This window comes from Solea solea, chromosome 21, assembly GCF_958295425.1.
Source record: "Solea solea chromosome 21, fSolSol10.1, whole genome shotgun sequence".
Lineage (NCBI taxonomy): Eukaryota > Metazoa > Chordata > Actinopteri > Pleuronectiformes > Soleidae > Solea > Solea solea.
In genome coordinates this window covers 2,421,978-2,441,300 of record NC_081154.1, presented here as the reverse complement: position 1 = coordinate 2,441,300, position 19,323 = coordinate 2,421,978, and positions in this window count along the sequence as shown.

Sequence of the window (19,323 nt, the reverse complement as noted above, 5' to 3'; positions counted from 1 at the left end):
ATGTGAAAATGGCAGTTTCCCCACAACTCGTTTCACACTGCGTATTCAAACGCTGCTCCCTGATGGAGGTGTACAACATGTGATCACGTGGAAGGTTGTATCATCAGATCGTCATCAGGTGGCGTTTTGACCCTGGACCACAGCGCCCTCCAGTTGGCGGGTGGTGGCCAGGTCCACCCTCAATCTCCCAGGATTGCGCTTCTTGGAGGAGGCACTTTCTGGTCTTCTTGGGGGCTGATGGTTTCTGATGGAAGGTGTTGGTCTCCTACTGGTCTGACGCTTCTTCTGTCTCTCCCGCTCCAAGATGTCGGCCAGTGCACAGAGAACACTGTCATGGTGCTATCTGTATCCCCATCTGTGGAGGTTTGTTGGTGATGGAAGGATGTCAGAAAGAGATGTGAAAGGTCTCCAGAGGCAGGCAGGAATCCAGGTGAGCAGGATCTGAAGTGACCAGAGAGTTATGGTGCTTCATCATTAGCAGCCACAACAGAGCCATGTGCCACACACCTGTTAGCCAGACAAACAGGACTTAAGGGACCCTCTTAATAAAGTAGTGACACAATATTCACTCTGTAACAACCCCAGAGTTCGCTTCACTTGGGCCGGTGTGAGGACGTGGGCAGCTTGTTGCAGCTTTTTCAAAACCAATTAGTGTTTGAACATAAATTTGCATAAATTTGGTGTTGCTCCATTGTCTGTTTTGTGGTGAACAAGCCAGCTGAAGGGGAGGGGTTTCCGTTTTTGGTCCTGGCCAATCGATGAGCCCGGTTTTCTTCTTCCTCGTTTTCGAGCAATACTGATGAGACACAGAGATAATCAGAAAAAGACTCCTGTTAATCTCACACATGCACACAAGCTTGTTTGCATCTCACCGTCTCCTCACCATAGTTTATTGCCATGTTATCGCTGTGATAAACACCTCATGGTCTGCACAAAAAGCTGCCTCTGCATTTGTAATCAGCCTTATTTTTAGGCTTATGTACTTCTTGAAAATAAATTAAACAAAACGGTTGACATTAGCTTGCTGAGCTGCTCATGTTTAGTTAAACAAACCTGTCATCTCTCGGCCTGCTAACCACGTCTTGCTCTTTATTTATTTAGGCTTTGCTATAAAAAGGCCACGTTCCTCAGTGGATACAGGCAGATGTGAGCTTTTAAAGAAGCAGTAACATCTCATGGATTAAAACAACCAGAAGACTCTGATGCGTCCGCTGATGTTAAAATCTACGGGATTATTTGGCCAGATAATCTGTTCGAATCAGAAGACACCCACGGCTGTTGGAGGAGCCAGATCAGGACTGAAATCCGGCCAATTATCCTCTGGTGTGGGGCAGACTGTAGCGATGCAGTGTGTGTGTGCATCTCCAGGATTATCTGTTAATCACCAACTAAATCTGTTTATCTGCAAATGGCCGCGCGGCTGCAGTCAATATTGACATCGCCACAAGTGACAACATCCATATCACCGTCACGTCAGCCACAGACGTATGTGTTTCCATCGCATCATATGCTCCGGTTGTATTTATAGTGTCTGAGGAAACGGGCGCCAGGATGGTGAATGTGCCAAGGACAGATGGCACTTCCTCGTTAAGTCGCAGCTTTTTTAATAAAGAGCACAGTTTGAGCGGCAAAACAAAGAGGAACGAGATGTCGCGTAAAAAAACAACAGAAATCACAAAGGAAGTGTTCAGTGTGCAGGTGTGAGTCATAGATGGAGAATCCACAGGGTCACATTCACTGACAGTTCCACCTCAGTCAATCTTTTTTTAACCCAGTTAACTCGATTTCTGACTCCCTGTTTAGATTTCCTGGCAAGTGTGCGGGGGAGATTATTTTGGTCTCCTTTTACTAACTGCCACTTTAGATTTAATCCGTCTGTAGAGGGGGGCAACTCTGACGCTGACGATGATGTAAGACACGGGTGGGAATCCATTTTTCTTAATTATTGATCCACACATGTGTTATATTATGCTTTGTCCACCTCGCTTTTGTTATTTTGTCTTTGGTGAGAATAACATGACGTTTACACCTGCTGTCAGTCACTGCGTATACATGCACCAGCTTAATCCAGCTAAGGCCGCAGTCCGACTAAGACAGACAATCGGACGACTTGCCAAGTCCGAGTATACAGTTGAAACCAGAGGTTTACATACCCCCTGTTCTCCCCTCTTGACAGTGGCCATGATGCTTGTTAGAGATGACACAGGTGTGCGTCCTTCACCCTGACCCTGATACAGCCGCAAACAGAAGGGGCCACAGTCACCACCGTTGTCCTCTTTCATCCATCACTATGATAAGATGACTTTGGGACTTCTCAGTTGCTTTCTGTCGATTTAAAGTTGTCAAAGCTTGTCTTTCTTGGCTCTCTCTCCACTGCTCATTATTATTACTATTACTCGCTCTCAAAGCTATTTGTCCTTTGAAGATAAGCGAGGCGGACGATTAATGAGCGCTGAGTCTCATGCGGAGTGAAAACAACACACCACATTCAGTCAGGGTCGAGTTTCCCCTGTACCATTTACCAAAGCTGCAGCTTACGTGTACTTGACATCCTGCATTTCTGTGACGTTACACAGTATTTTCTACTGTGTTGGACCTGCATGATCCCCACTCTCACTCATTTATAATAAAATAAACCCATTCTTTGTTCCATAAGGTTTGTATAACCGCTGTTAAGACTCAGAACATCCGATTGCTCTTTGTAAACTCTGCCAAATGTTCTTCTTTTTGGAATAAAGATAAAAAGAAAGCTTTCACTCGTGTGGTTGACGCACTAGGATGAGCAAAAATAGGTGTAAAAATAAAACAGACGGTGTCAGTGAGGACTGCAGTAACGCTTTAAGATGCTCAAAGCTGCTGTTGTGCATATTTAACACATCAATTTCTTTTCTATGCCTCCAGATTTTCCTTCCCTTGTCCCGTTTTCTCGCCAACACCCACCTGCCCCCCCCCCCATAAATTCCTTTTTCTCTCTCTCTCTCTCAATTTTCCCCCCAATTACTTTGACTTCATTCATGCCCTCTTCCCTCCAGGATCCTTAAGTAGGTCCTGACGTCGTCGCATGGGAAGAATGACGCAGATGTATTCATGAGAGGAGGTGGTGCATAGCCCCCAGGGGAGAAACAGACAGAGGGGGCAGGGGGACAGGTGCTGGTTTTGGTGATGGTGGCGGCAAAAGAGGAAACGGGAGACGGAGCAAGACGGCAGGGAGAAGAACAAGAAATGAAATGTGAGAGGGGGCAGATGGATGCACCAATGTTTGTGCCCACCGGGCAAATGCCAATTTATTACGCTAAGCAAGTGTTTAAAATTGAAGTTATATTCGGGAAGAGGCCGGAGGGGAGAGGAGGAGTCCACTCCAATCCCCCGTTTTTATCTCCAGCTCCTTTGACTGAGTGGAGCCTGAAAAACACCCAAAATAACCGGAACAAATTATTCGGCCGTCAGTGATCGATGGCACGCGGTCCAAACACTGTGCGGCGCAGTTGTTGTGTGTCAGCAGTGTAACACACTCCACAGCAAAGAAATCATTAACATTGGGAATCAAGATCAAGATCTTAAATAGTTTGTAAAAGCTGGAATAGGCTAACTAACACAGTTTGAGGATGACAAACAAGAAATCCTGATACGTTGTTCTCTTGCTGACCGGGGGGCCGAGTCTTCACTCCTGCGGAACCAGGTCCCAGCGTGGACACCCTTCTCTGTATTTAATGTTAGGCTTAAAACCTTCCTTTTTGAAGAAGCTTATCGTTAGAACAGGAAACTCAGGGAAACTCAGGGAAACTTGATGATGCTGCTATAGACTCAGACTGCTGCGGTGCACTCTCTCACACTCACTCTCTCACACTCATTGCATTACATGTCATTAACTTTGTTCTTTGTCTCCCTAGTTTGTGCCTTTCCTTCCTGTCCTCTCTCTTTCTCTCTGTCTTTCTCCCTCTGTCCTCATCTTGCAGGCTGCAGGATCCACATCCTGTCAGAACCTATAACTCCTCCCACCTTTTCCTCTGTCCCCCATTTTTCCTCTCACCCCAACCGGTCGATGCACATTCTTTAATCCTGTTAAAGGGGAGTGGTTTTTCTCTCTAGTGCTTGCTCGTTGCCAGGTTCCTCTTCTCTCTCTGTAATGTTCTGTAATGAGGCTTGTGCCTCAGTGTTATCTACAGTGTCTTCAGATAATGTATATGACTGACGTACATTGTGCTATACAAACAAATTTGAACTGTTTAACCTGCTGAAACATGCTCTGCATTCAAAACACCACATATGAAAATCAACTAGGAACTGAAACTGTCAAGTACTGCATGTAAATAACATAATGACAATATAATGTAGTCACTATAAAGCTGCATGACAAACATTCACTGCACAGGTAACGCCTCCCGCTGGGCTTGTTTGAGAGAGCGCAGTGTGCTCAGAAAAATCAGTTTCCATGGAGCAGCAATCTGTGATGAATTACTCTGAAATCTGTTTTCATTGGCAGTGGCTGTTAAACAGAACTGAATGGAAAACAAGCCCCTGGTAATGACTGCGACTCTCTGATCAGCAAAGCTCTTAAATGTGCTCGTGTTAAATTGACTCGGGACGATTCAGGTAAGGTTAAGAGAATCATTTGTGTTTGTGTGATGCACTGACATGGAAGCTCATCTACTGCTGTAAATCTGAACAATTGACACTTAAAATAGATGATTTTCTCATCAATAGCTGAGACTTCGGTGTTTCTCTGTGTTACTAATACGTGAACTATCCCATTAACTTCCTAATCACGTCTCCTCTGACTCTGAATTCCTGGAATAAAAGTGCAAATGCTGCTATCACCTCAAACTCATGAGGAAGGTGGCCCCACAAATATAGAAAAAATATTTATTTATTTATTTATTCTGCACTATAAAGTCCTGCCATGTTGTTAAAGCCCACAATAAAGGACCTCAGCTGTAGCCGTGCAGCCTCATGTTCATGATTATTAGGGATCATGAGAGAATAGGATTCCGTTGGTTTACTTTGCTTTTAGTTTCTTGCACTGAACAGCGACGGCAGAGACACACACATTAACGGAGGACACTCTCTGTTTGTCTGTTTTAATATCTCAGGGAATATACGGTAGAAAATCCTGCACCCAGGATATGAGCGACTGTCTGGAAACTCAGCAAACACAACTCTGTGTGTGTGTGAGTGTGTGCGCTCATGTATTTGTGGCTTTGTGAGGACCGAGTGGGGACATTTTGGCTAATCCTCACATCTTTAATGGGCTTTTTGGGGGTTGTGACCTGGTTTTAGGGTTAGGGTTGGGGTTGGGGTTGGGTTAGGGTTGGGCTTGAGTTTGGATTTGGATTTGGATTGGGGTTAGAATTGGAGTTGTGTGTGTGTTTCCTCTTGCTAACAGGAACACTGACATTTATGGCCTGTTTCCACCAGCTTGGCTCGACTCGGCACAGCACAGTTATTTTGCGTTTCCTCTAGCGATAGTACCTGGTACCCGGTACTTTTCTTTAGTACCTGCTCTGGCAAGGTTCCAAGCGAGCTGAGGCGATACTGTGCGTGCAGTGATGACTCCGCCCACGTTGAATAGGAACTATTTTTGTAGTGGAAAACCGACCTAAACCGTGGCGAGGTGAGCTGGGACCATAGGTGGAAAAGGGGCTTATGATGAAGATGATGATGATGATGGTGATGATGACCATGACAATGACGAGGAGGATCTTCACAAAGAGCCAGTGCTTTCGCTCACTCCCTCAAACATAAGCAGCCTCATGAGGATGCCATGAAAATGTGGTCTTCATGCTTGTGAAACAGTGTCATCGCTGGAGTATGAAATGACGTTAGTCACACCTCTGTGTTGTGTTCATGGCTTCTATAAAGCAAATGTATAGAGAAGAGGACGCACAGGATTTGGATTCTTCTTTTCTACCTTGAGAGTGCATATCAAAAGGAATATGTTGTTTTTTCACAAGGGGGAAGAGACACGCGCTTTATTTAATAATGTACAAGTGCAGTGAATGAATGCATGAGTTAAAAAAAAAAAAAAAACAATTATAAATGCAAAACGTCAAAGCCATTCGTGCTGATCTGCAGCGAGCGTGAGTTCCTTGTCTGTGTTTACATCAGTGGAATCTTTACACACTTCATGTTCAGTTATCACAAAGTCAGGCCTTTTTTTAAAAGTGTGATGATGGATCTGAACTGTCAGTATCACAGTATCAGCACAGCGAAACACACACAGACCTGGGTCTGTATCACAGTATCAGCACAGCGAAACACACACAGACCTGGGTCAGTATCACAGTAGCAGCACAGCGAAAACACACACAGACCTGGGTCTGTATCACAGTATCAGCACAGCGAAACACACACAGACCTGGGTCAGTATCACAGTATCAGCACAGCGAAACACACACAGACCTGGGTCAGTATCACAGTATCAGCACAGCGAAACACACACAGACCTGGGTCAGTATCACAGTATCAGCACAGCGAAACACACACAGACCTGGGTCAGTATCACAGTATCAGCACAGCGAAACACACACAGACCTGGGTCTGTATCACAGTATCAGCACAGCGAAACACACACAGACCTGGGTCAGTATCACAGTATCAGCACAGCGAAAACACACACAGACCTGGGTCAGTATCACAGTATCAGCACAGCGAAACACACACAGACCTGGGTCAGTATCACAGTATCAGCACAGCGAAAACACACACAGACCTGGATCAGTATCACAGTATCAGCACAGCGAAACACACACAGACCTGGGTCAGTATCACAGTATCAGCAGAGCGAAACACACACAGACCTGGGTCTGTATAACAGTATCAGCACAGCGAAACACACGCAGACCTGGGTCAGTATCACAGTATCAGCAGAGCGAAACACACACAGACCTGGGTCTGTATCACAGTATCAGCACAGCGAAACACACACAGACCTGGGTCAGTATCACAGTATCAGCACAGCGAAACACACACAGACCTGGGTCAGTATCACAGTATCAGCACAGCGAAACACACACAGACCTGGGTCAGTATCACAGTATCAGCACAGCGAAACACACGCAGACCTGGGTCAGTATCACAGTATCAGCACAGCGAAACACACACAGACCTGGGTCAGTATCACAGTATCAGCAGAGCGAAACACACACAGACCTGGGTCAGTATCACAGTATCAGCACAGCGAAACACACACAGACCTGGGTCTGTATCACAGTATCAGCACAGCGAAACACACACAGACCTGGGTCTGTATCACAGTATCAGCACAGCGAAACACACACAGACCTGGGTCAGTATCACAGTATCAGCACAGCGAAACACACACAGACCTGGGTCAGTATCACAGTATCAGCACAGCGAAACACACACAGACCTGGGTCAGTATCACAGTATCAGCACAGCGAAAAAACACACACAGACCTGTGTCAGTATCACAGTATCAGCACAGCGAAACACACACAGACCTGGGTCAGTATCACAGTATCAGCACAGCGAAACACACACAGACCTGGGTCTGTATCACAGTATCAGCACAGCGAAACACACACAGACCTGGGTCAGTATCACAGTATCAGCACAGCGAAACACACACAGACCTGGGTCACAACAGAGATTCCAATCATCGCAGTCATTTATTCCACACAGAACAGGAAGCTGATTTAGGCTGCTGATTGGCACCACTGTGTGTGTGTGTGTGTGTGTGTGTGTGTGTGTGTGTGTGTGTGTGTACAGGTATTACTGATGTTGTGGGGACCTAAATCTGTTTACACAGTCACATTATGGTGACAAAAACACAAGTCCCCATAACTTAAATTACTACATTTTAAAGTAACGACATGTTTTAAGGTTAGGATTAGGATTAGGATTAGGCCAGTAGTAATTATGATTAAGGTTAGAGTAAGTCTCCAGGAAATGAATTTAAGTAAATTCAATGTCCTCTGAAGTCATGTAAACCAGTCTGTGTGTGTGTCATTCTTGTATTTTAGGACCTTTTTTCTGTCTTAAATACTGACCTTGTCAGGACCAGTAGTCCTCAAGGAGATCAAAACCTGGTTCCAATGAGGTATAACCTCATTTCTGAGGGACTGGCTGAGATTTGAATTGTAGTTAGGTTAAAGTGAGAGCTAGGCATGAACTGGTTATGGTTAAGGTTAGCACTTTGTTAAGGTTCTCCAGTCACAGTGTCTTAAGAAAAATAACTACACAAACATGTATGTGTGCGTGTTGTATCTGTGGCTTTGTGAGGACCATAAAATCATATAAACCATACAGAGTCCTCACATGTTTAAATGGTTTTAAATGTTTTAGGGTTAAGGTTCGGGTTAGGCACTTAGCTGTGATGGTTAGGGTAAGGGGCTAGGGAATACATTATGTCTATGAAGGTCCTCACTATGAATGAAGCACAAACATGTGTGTGTTTGTGTGACAAGGAGGTCTGCTGGAAACCTGATCACACTACGAATGAGGAGGCCCCAACTCCCAAGAAACCAACCGTAACACGTTAAATTAACCACTTTCTCAGAAATTGGGTTCTGCCTCATTAGGGACCAGGCTTTGGTCTCCATGAGGTCTACTGGTCCTGACAGGGTCAGTGTTAATTTATGCCAGACAAGATCTGTTTGTGTCCCTCCCTCTCACTCTCCCTCTCTCTGCATGTGTGTGTGAGTGTGTGAGTGGTTGCAGGTGTGCATGCTTGATTGAACGAGGTGGATCCTGGCAGCTGATTGGTCCTGCACAGCAGGGTCCAGATTATAAGAGGCCTGATCATCGCAGCTGTAGCCATGCTGCCTGCACACATCCCATGCTTCTTATAATAAACTGTTTAAGTGGTTGTTTTAAGGGCTGAGATTGGACCTGAAGGGTAAGGGTTTTGGTCAAGGTCGGGGATGACACTTTGTTTGTGTATACACTCGTTTCCATTACGTCTTTAGGACCTTGCTGGGACCAGTAGTCCTCATGTGGACCACAGCCTGGTCCTAATGAGGCAGAACCTCATTTGTGAGGCTCTGGTTAAGCTGCTTGACTGCATATAAAAAACTGACATAGTCTCCTGTTTGTCAAAATAAACTCCCGATGTAAATCCTGAGGATTTGCTCTGTGACAGTTCACAGATTCACCTGTCAATCACAGTGGTGTCCACTCACATGAGCTGTTCTTTATTGTCTGTTTTCTGTTTTAAATGAACATCATTTACAAAACTCATGTTGTGTGGTATGAACGAGAGAAGAACCTGAAAGTAAGACTTCGTTAGACATGAACTGGTGAAGATGAGTGTTTTGTGTTGGTCTTCATCCTTTTTCCTTCAAAGCTACACTTTCTGTCTCTCTGTCATTGCAGGACTATTCAATGACAAACTCAGCTGGGCCACATTTTCAAACCAACAAATGCAGCCAGTATGCAGCAGGTGAGCACACAATTTAAAAGTACATCAGAAAGTGCATTAAAAATGTAGTTCTTTTTTTGTCCTACCTGTCCTTCGCACACCTCAAAGTGCATAAAAAAGAGCAGTAACTATTTTAAATAAGGTGCATCTGAAAGTGCATGACATCAAAAAGGTGCACGATATTAGATTAGATTAGATTGTACTTTATTGATCCACTTGTAATATTAGCATATTATATCTAGAAGAAGAAAGAACTAACACTGCTATTAAACCTCATCAGACGACTGTAGGAATGTATGTAGGAATCTTAGAGGAACAGTCAATCAGTCACTCTCAGTGTTTCTGTGGAACCACAGGCTGGGCCACTAAGAAGTTAGTTATGGGCCGCATGTGGCCCACGGGCCACTATTTGAATATGCTGGTGTTATGGCAAACGTTTGTTTGCTGGTTGCCAACAGTCACTATCCTTAATGTTGCATTAGTGGATTCTTTTCTCCCTCACAATATTCATCCAAACATCCAAACGACTCTATGTTTAAAGAAAGATCAGCTCTAAACCTGCCAAGGCTCAGCCACACAAAAAACATTAAGAATGATTCAATGTTCATTTATTTTCTTCCCCCTGTTGCCAAAGCTTATGTAACACAACAACGTTTCACACCAGAACCTCACAACATCATTGTAGTTATGTTTAGGGGGACAGAAACCAAAGAGTGCAGACATGCTGGGTCATTTGATGCTAAATGACTTTCATGATTGTGCTTCATGAGCTCAGATTACAGATGAAGCTGCAGACGAAGCTGCAGACGAAGCTGCAGATGAAGCTGCATCTCTTCCCCCACACACTTGTGTGTCTAATGTACGTAAGTGGCAGGAGTTTGTATGCAGACACTCTTGTGTGCGATCAGTAGGTGACAGCAGTGGTCCTCATTATAGAGGAAACACAGAGACAGCAGGAACTTATATAACAGTAGTATATGAGGTGTCAGTTAAAGGGTTAACACTTGAGAAGAGAGAAAAGAAAAGTCAGAGTCTTTTTGACCAACAATAAAGAAAGATAGAAGACATTTAAATGCTGTTTGTTGAAAACTACTCTCATTTGATTTTTTAATAAAAATTCTCAAAATATTACAAATTTATTCTCAAGAAATTACAAATTTATTTTCAAAAAATTACAAATGTATTCTCAAAATATTGAAAGATTGCGACTTTATTCCCAAAAGTAATACTTTGCCGTAATTCTGTCAAATGAAAATGATTACACCAAAAAATGTACACACTGGCCCTTTAATACTAAGTAGTCTGCATGTTCCAGTTTAGCGTTATAAGATAAAGATAGATTTTCTCTGTTTTATTTGCTTTAAATGACATAAACTCAGATTGCAAACATGGATTAGTGTCTTTCTGAAGCATCCCATCATCACACATGAGCTATTACGCCTTACGGGGAGTTAATAACTCTTTTGATTGGTGTTTTCCTCAGCAGTCATTTTAATCACAAACAACAAGCATCCAGTCATTTCTTGTTACCCACTAAGGCAATAAATTGAGATTACCTTGGCAACAAAGCGTGCATGTGTGTTGACACAAACACTTTCCGACTGCAGCGGCGCTTGTTTTAATCACCTCTCGGAAAACCAGCGGTGTTTGTTGTCACCTCCCAATCAAACTTTGTCTCCATGCAAGAAAAACAACAGCGAGAGATGACAGGAGAGTCAGAGCAGTGTGAGGACAGGAGAGTCAGAGCAGTGTGAGGACAGGAGAGTCAGAGCAGTGTGAGGACAGGAGAGTCAGAGCAGTGTGAGCAGAGTGAAGCTGTCAGTAGTGGAATCACTTGAGTATGATTCACTTCCTCACTTCATTTGGAGGTGTACAGTATGAAGGCTGACTATGACTCACTCAGGTCACACAAACATACACATTTATTCTCTTCACTGCTACTTTTAGCCACATAAGCATCTGCATACGTGTGGATCTCTGCTATATTATTACTGCGTTACTGACTGATACCAGTTAGTGGTTTGTGAACCATAGAAATGATGCACTATATTATATCATATCCACAGTCACATTATATCCCCATCATTCGTCATTCATTCACCTGTCCTCATCATTCAATCACCTGTCCTCGTCATTCATTCACCTGTCCTTATCATTCATTCACCAGTCCTCATTATTCATTCACCTGTCCTTATCATTCATTCACCTGTCCTCATTCATTCACCTATCCTCATCATTTATTCACCAGTCCTCATTATTCATTCACCTGTCGTTGTCATTCATTCACCTGTCCTCGTCATTCATTCACCAGTCCTCATAATTCATTCACCTGTCCTTATCATTCATTCACCTGTCCTCATCATTCATTCACCTGTCCTCGTCATTCATTCACATGTTCTCGTCATTCATTCACCTGTCCTCGTCATTCATTCACCTGTCCTCGTCATTCATTCACCAGTCCTCATTATTCATTCACCTGTCCTCGTCATTCATTCACCTGTCCTCGTCATTCATTCACCTGTCCTTTTTTTTACAAAGTAATTAAAATGTAACAAAGTACAGTACTTCCACAAAAAAACATAGTTAAAGTAAAAGTAAAATGACAAACTTTAACAATGACGACACAATACCTTACTCAATCACAGTAACGTGAGTAAATGTAATTCAATACTTTCCATTTCTTGTCCCTTATTTTAAACTCCAAGGAAATAATCAGGAAGTTATTAGGAAATAAGGGGGGAAAATAAACCCAATAGATATTTAAAATAGAAATTACAGACTGATGAAATGCAGCTTCAAGTTTAATTTAAATCAATCCCAACTATATTATTATTATTTTTAAATCCAACTGAACTCGATCTGTCCATGACAAATTCAAACTTATGAAATTCACATGAGACTCCAGTCCTCCTTCGTAAAGTGTGTCACAGTCACTGAAATAGATTCTTTCTTCTGCACAGACGGGAAGTGCACGCTGCGCCGGGGTCACTGTCGGCTGACTTATCTGTCACAGACGAGAGAGATTGAATCCCCGCGGTGCCGACGAGCGTCGACGTGAGTAAGTCTAGTGTGTGATGTCAGAGCTGTGGCTTCTTCATTAGCTGTCAACCACAGGTGCAGAGGACACTGCATCAGTCACATGCAGTGAAAAAGAGGGCGACCAGCAGTGACCTTGACACAGAAATGACACTTTCCTTTTCATTCAGTCATGTTATCATTCATAATGTCAATCGCCATGAAAATGAACACTTTCAAATCAACTCTCAAACTGGAGAAAATAATGTTTCTCTTCATTTTATGGGCCTGACCACACATTTACTTTTATTTATTTTAAATAACCTAATCTTGTGTACAAGTATCTTAAACTTGTAGCTTTTACAATTTTATATTTTTTTTGTTTTATAGTTATAACAACAATTTCCCACTTCCCTGGACACTCACTAACAAAACATTTATTCATTCATTTTAAATTCTAAAAATTATAACTACTATTTCTTTTAGATCTTTGGAGAGGATTTGACAGGAAAAAAAATTAAAATAATATAAGATTCTTTATAACACCCAAAATAAAATAAAAAAAGACGCAAACCAAAGTCCCAAGTGCGGTCAGTGTTGGAGAAGATGTGCTAATATAGCCTTTACTTTAAATATTCAAATGTCAAATTTAACACAAAATCTGGCATTCATATACAACTACAGTGGATTGTTTTTATTTAAAATAGTTAAAACACTATTTTAACATGCAGTAAAACTAAATAAGTGCCAGATATTGAAAGTTGTTCTGGAAAAATGTAACAGGATAATGTTCTGATCCTTTTATGGTTAAAACAACAAAACAAATCATTTTGGGGGTTAAGACCTGGTTTTAGGCCTAGGGTTAGAATTGGGTTAGGGTCAGGATTAGGTTTAGACCAGTAGTAGTAATGGTTAAGGTTAGTGTGTGTGTGTGTGTGTGTGTGTGTGGTTATATTGTGAACAGATCAGTGCTGACTCACTGTCCTTCAGTCCCAGACTAACACCTACAGTGATGATGCATTTAGAACTCAATGCACCTTGAATGAATGAATGAAGTTTGAAAGGAAAAAATATGCAAATGAAATTTCTATGTGGACACAAAACTGTCTGTGTCAGACCATGAAACCTTTTCTTATTTGGCTCAAAGAAGCGAGCACTGCATATTAGATTAGTCTCTCATTTAACTGATTGTATTATATTATCACATGTGTTGCTCTGAGGTGACGCCGTGTCACAAATGGACACAGACACATGATGCGTTTCCACTTGAAGGAGCATTAAAGAGTGATGAGCACGGTCGTGTTTACTCTACAGAAGCACTAACAGCACTACAGTCCTCAAGTGCTCTCAAACCACAGCGTGCAGCAAATGGACCTGACCAAGGAGGTTATTTCCTCAATAATAACACCAAGCCCACGTCCCTGCAGGGGCCTGGAGTCCCTGACTGGAGGGTTTAGTCACCGAACACAACGTAAATCTGGCCCAGGTCTTGTTTGTGATCACGGGAAATGATTCATCTGGGCTCGTCTTTGTCAAAGAAGAGACCGTGGTCCCCCGTCCGTCCAGATGGAGACGGTGGTTGTTTTTTTTCCTGGTTATTTGGGGAATTGTGGTGGACATGAATTGGCGCCTGCGTCTCTCGCTTCCCCACTTGTTAACAAAACTCATTAGCGGATAATTGAAAGTGGCGACAGTGATTATGAGATGTGCTTCAGCAGCCGTCCCCGCGGGGTCTTTGCAATTTACACGTCAGCGACGGCACGCAGGCGGCGCTATTGTTTACCGCAGTCCACGAGGGACTAGTGCTGTTTACAGGAAGGGGAAAAAAATCCAATAGTTTTGGTGTGTGATTAATTATTATGTGTCTCAGCTTGTCTGTCTCCGTATCACCAGCGCTGACCTTGTATAATGAGCCATGAAGTTCTGCCTTCTCCCTTGTTGATAGAAAAATAAAGATATAAAGAAGACTGATGCACCACGAGTGCGTTTAGAACATCATGGAATATTTTGTGTATTTGGAAAAGTACGTGTGGGCCAAACAGTTGGTGCAGTCGTTGCTGGTGCTCTTGTCTTTGAAGCTAGAAGACCAGGTTTCGTGACCCGGTTGGAACGAGGGCCTTTCTGCATGGAGTTTGTGGTCCAAAAACTTGGGTATTAGGTAAATTGGACACTCTAAATTGACCGTAGGTGTGAGAGTGAATGGTTGTTTGTCTCTAACGTCCAGGGAGAATTACTGATATTATGAATATAAATAAAACTATGAAGCTCTCCGTTTTAATTTGGAGCCTCCACAGTTTGAGGGAACTTAAATGTCCCTTTCTGAGATCAAGCAGCACAACAGGATTCAGACGTGTGTACGGCCATCTGCTCACACGACTGACTGACAAATGATGTTTACATCTTGTCTTACATCAAGACCTGCTGTGCTTCAATCACGCTTTCCATTAATTCAAGACCGATGTTACACTTCAGCAGTCTAATCTATGATTAATCTGAAATATTTAAATATGCACAGTCAAATATGTGCCCATTATGTTGTGAAATTTACTGTGCTCAATTGATATTTTGGTGCACTAGTTTTATTTAAACTATTCTTGAAAAGATAAAGGGGGCGACAGGGAAATTAAGGCAATGAGGCCGATTTGCAAGGCACTTAATGCACAGTAACAGGCTCTTCCGGCGCCGTACACTGCTCTGCTCGGGGAAAAAAGACACAATTTGTCTGTGTACGTGAATCCAGCTGGATTGATAAATTATAATACGTTAAAATGCAGCACAAACAGGCGTCCGGCAGCTTAATGAGACATCCACACAAGAGAGAGAGGGACGAGAACAGAATGTTTCAGTATCATGGACCAAATGAAAAGCCCTCACATGCTTGTGCATCACCTCCACACAAAACAAGAAGAACATTTCCCAGCTCTTCCAAAACGAGACCGTCTTCTCAGTTGCTATAGCAATGGTGGCAGACGACCACACACACTGTCTGAGAGTTTATGTCTTGCACTGGTGAAAATGTTCGTGGCACCTCAGACGACACACACACACACACACACACAGGTTTGCAGCGACCTACAAACACCGACAGCGGAGGAGAAACAGGGTTATTTTATAATGACTCCTCTGTAGTGATTGTTTAGTATATAATGAGAGCTCACTTTGTCCTCGTGGTTCCCTTAGAAGCAAACACACAACCACATTTTGTCCAAGTGATAAACCACGTCCGCTGCCCTTCACTCCCCCCACACACACACACACACACACACACACCCTCCTTCCTTTCTCTTCCCCACGTCTCCAGCTGTGATCAGACGTTACTTTAGAGTCTACATCTGAGGACGACAGAGGGGGAAAGCCCTTCAAGTCGGCCTCCCCTGGGATCACTGTCTCCATCTCAGCTTCCATCTCTCCAATGTCTGCCAGTGTTTCCAGTGTCACGCCTGCAGCTGTGTTGCAAAATTCATCAGGGACAGAATAGCAGCTCGTGGTTGCATCCGGTGCTTTGCAGGATGATTCATGTGTGGCTGCCGAGGCAGGATGCTGACGTGACGCAGGAGGTTTCATACCGGTGTTAAAATTAGCAAGAAAAGATAATAATAATATTTCTCTGAAGTCTGCAACTCACAAAAGTTGAACACATCATTGTCCTTTGTTTACTATAAAGGTAGCTAGGTACATAGGTAGCTAGCTAGCTAGGTAGGTAGGTATGTAAGTAGGTAGCTAGGTAGGTATGTAAGTAGGTAGCTAGGTAGGTATGTATGTAGCTAGGTAGGTAGGTATGTAAGTAGGTAGCTAGGTAGGTAGGTATGTAAGTAGGTAGCTAGGTAGGTATGTAAGTAGGTAGCTAGGTAGGTATGTAAGTAGGTAGCTAGGTAGGTATGTAAGTAGGTAGCTAGGTAGGTACGTATGTAGGTAGCTAGGTAGGTATGTAAGTAGGTAGCTAGGTAGGTATGTAAGTAGGTAGCTAGGTATGTATGTAGGTAGCTAGGTATGTATGTATGTAGGTAGCTAGGTAGGTATGTATGTAGCTAGGTAGGTATGTAGGTAGGTAGCTAGGTAGGTATGTATGTAGCTAGGTAGGTATGTAAGTAGGTAGCTAGGTAGGTATGTAAGTAGGTAGCTAGGTATGTATGTATGTATGTAGGTAGCTAGGTAGGTATGTATGTAGGTAGCTAGGTAGTTATGTATGTAGCTAGGTAGGTAGGTATGTAACTAGGTAGCTAGGTAGGTATGTAAGTAGGTAGCTAGGTATGTATGTAGGTAGCTAGGTATGTATGTATGTAGGTAGCTAGGTAGGTATGTATGTAGCTAGGTAGGTATGTAAGTAGGTAGCTAGGTAGGTGTGTATGTAGGTAGCTAGGTAGGTATGTATAGGTAGCTAGGTAGGTATGTATAGGTAGCTAGGTAGGTATGTATGTAGCTAGGTATGTATGTATGTAGGTAGCTAGGTAGGTATGTATGTAGCTAGGTAGGTAGGTAGGTAGGTAGGTATGTATGTAGCTAGGTAGGTAGGTAGGTAGGTATGTATGTAGGTAGCTAGGTAGGTATGTATGTGTGTAGGTAGCTAGGTAGGTATGTATGTAAGTAGGTAGCTAGGTAGGTATGTATGTATGTAGGTAGCTAGGTAGGTATGTATGTAGCTAGGTAGGTAGGTAGGTAGGTAGGTAGGTAGGTAGGTATGTAGCTAGGGAGGTAGGTAGGTAGGTAGGTAGGTATGTAGCTAGGGAGGTAGGTAGGTAGGTAGGTAGGTATGTAGGTAGGTACTTTCAGTCTCATCTATGAAACAACTTAAAAACTAAATCACTGTGCATACAAAGCGTTTTAGAAATGCGATCATGTTATTTAACGGTCTCTACTGTGTGTACGTCAGGTCACATAGTCCAATAGTATTTCATGCAACTGCATTTTTGAACAATGCATGACATGGTTTCCATCACTAATCCTTTGTGGTGCACCAAATATAAATAAAGAGAGTCACTCTGGCCCTTTAATACAAAGAGATATTTTGGAAAACACTTATTTTTGGTTGACCTTGATAATCAGCTCTAAACCTAACGGTCCAATATATAGAATTAAGGATTTACTGACATAAATTCTAGAGTTATATTAGCTTTATGATTAATCTTTTATGCATAATTTAGGCATTTAAAGAGGCCACCATCTTGGGTTCCCATGTTTCTACAGCAGCCAGAGCCTGTTCTGCAGCCCCACTATACAATGGCAATAATTCTTACACATTAAACCTTTAATTATCTGTAAATAAACTCCTAATTTATTACTAATTAATTAACTTACTTAATTACAGGGTTGAGTGAAAGAGTGAAAACAAGGGAAAGATAAAATAAAAGACAAATACAAGGATGTCAAAAGCTCTTTTCCTGCCCGACACTTCTTCATGCTGTGATAAAAATGATGATGACACCAAGACGAGAGCCTAAAGTGGAAGTTATTTTTTCCGGTGGCCACTTACATGAAATTCTACCCAGGCAGCAATATTATTGTAGGGATACATTTGATATGTTGACATGAATCGGGACAGAGAGCAACTCATGTTGCCATCATTAGTCTTAACTGCATCCAGCTCCACGGTTTCCTCTGGGCCACTTACTGAAGGCTGCACGTCCAGTCCTGGGAGTGTTTGGCTGAGCTGTCTCTAAAAACTGCAACCAAGGAATAAACCATTATTTCTAAATCTTTACAGTCAGTTCACATGTTCTTGCTTAACCCCAATCAATCTGATGATAAATTTGCTCTTAACTAGGCTTTGTTTAACCAGGTTAGTCCAATAGAGACCAATGATCTATTTTACAGAGAAGACCTAGAGATCGCCACCAGAGCTTTGAACTCATTCAAGTTTTGAAGTTGAAGATCAGACTGTAAATTAGTCCAAGTATCCGGTGTTGAAAACCAGAAAGAGATATCCATGAAAGGAACAACAAATCACAAGATTATGACTTCCATGTCTCCAAATAGTAAACAATATACTGTAAGGATTAATGGTGGAATGTGTGTGTTTTTCATTGTGATTCACACAATTCTGGCTCAGACTGTACGTCTAGTTTGCAAAATTTTGATATGACATTTAAGATCACACAACGCTACATATTATTATTAAGAAGTATACCGTCAACTTGATTAAATGAACTGAATGGCCGCCATTTTGGACCACCATGTTTTTACAATCACCCACAATGGACAAACTAACCATTTTTAGATGTCAGAATACTTTATTAATCCCCGGGAGGCATAAGATATGGATATAAAAACAGTAAAATAGATCGAAAATATCTCCTCACTGACGCTCTCATCAGCTGCGCTGTTTCAGACCAAAATCACACCCCCAGAACGCAGACTGTGTTGTGATTGGCCAGCCAACGAGAGCTTTCCCACTGATACGCAGCTCCCCAGCTGGCACCAGAATAGGTCTTCTTCTTCTTCTTCTTCTGCGTCGAATGTACGCTACGGTGGTGACAGGAGTGGTGAGGTTACCTGATGACATCATTAGCAAACAGAAGGGCCTTTCCGCTTTGCAGAGCCCAAGAAAACAATAAAACCCTATTTTCTCAGCAGTGGCTGAACTGTTTGTTCTGAAACTTTAGGGTTTCATAAACGAGGTCATGATGCAGATATACACACACAAAAGCAGCATTAATTGGAGCTTCCGGTCTATGTCGCCTTTAAATGTTGCTAAATGTTACACACTGTGCCTTTAAGCATCTTCCGTCGTCTCAGCTAAGCACTGGAGTTCAGACACGTCTGACAGTTACATTGCCACTAGGCTGCTTTTTAAAAGGCTATCACAAAGGACAAGCTTCCTCTCACTGCACAACCCCTGCATGCCATCGTTGACCTTTCCTTTTTCTTGTCTGAACTGATTAGCTTTTCCCAAGTGGCGCACACACGCCACAGCTTACTGCCCCTGTCTAAAA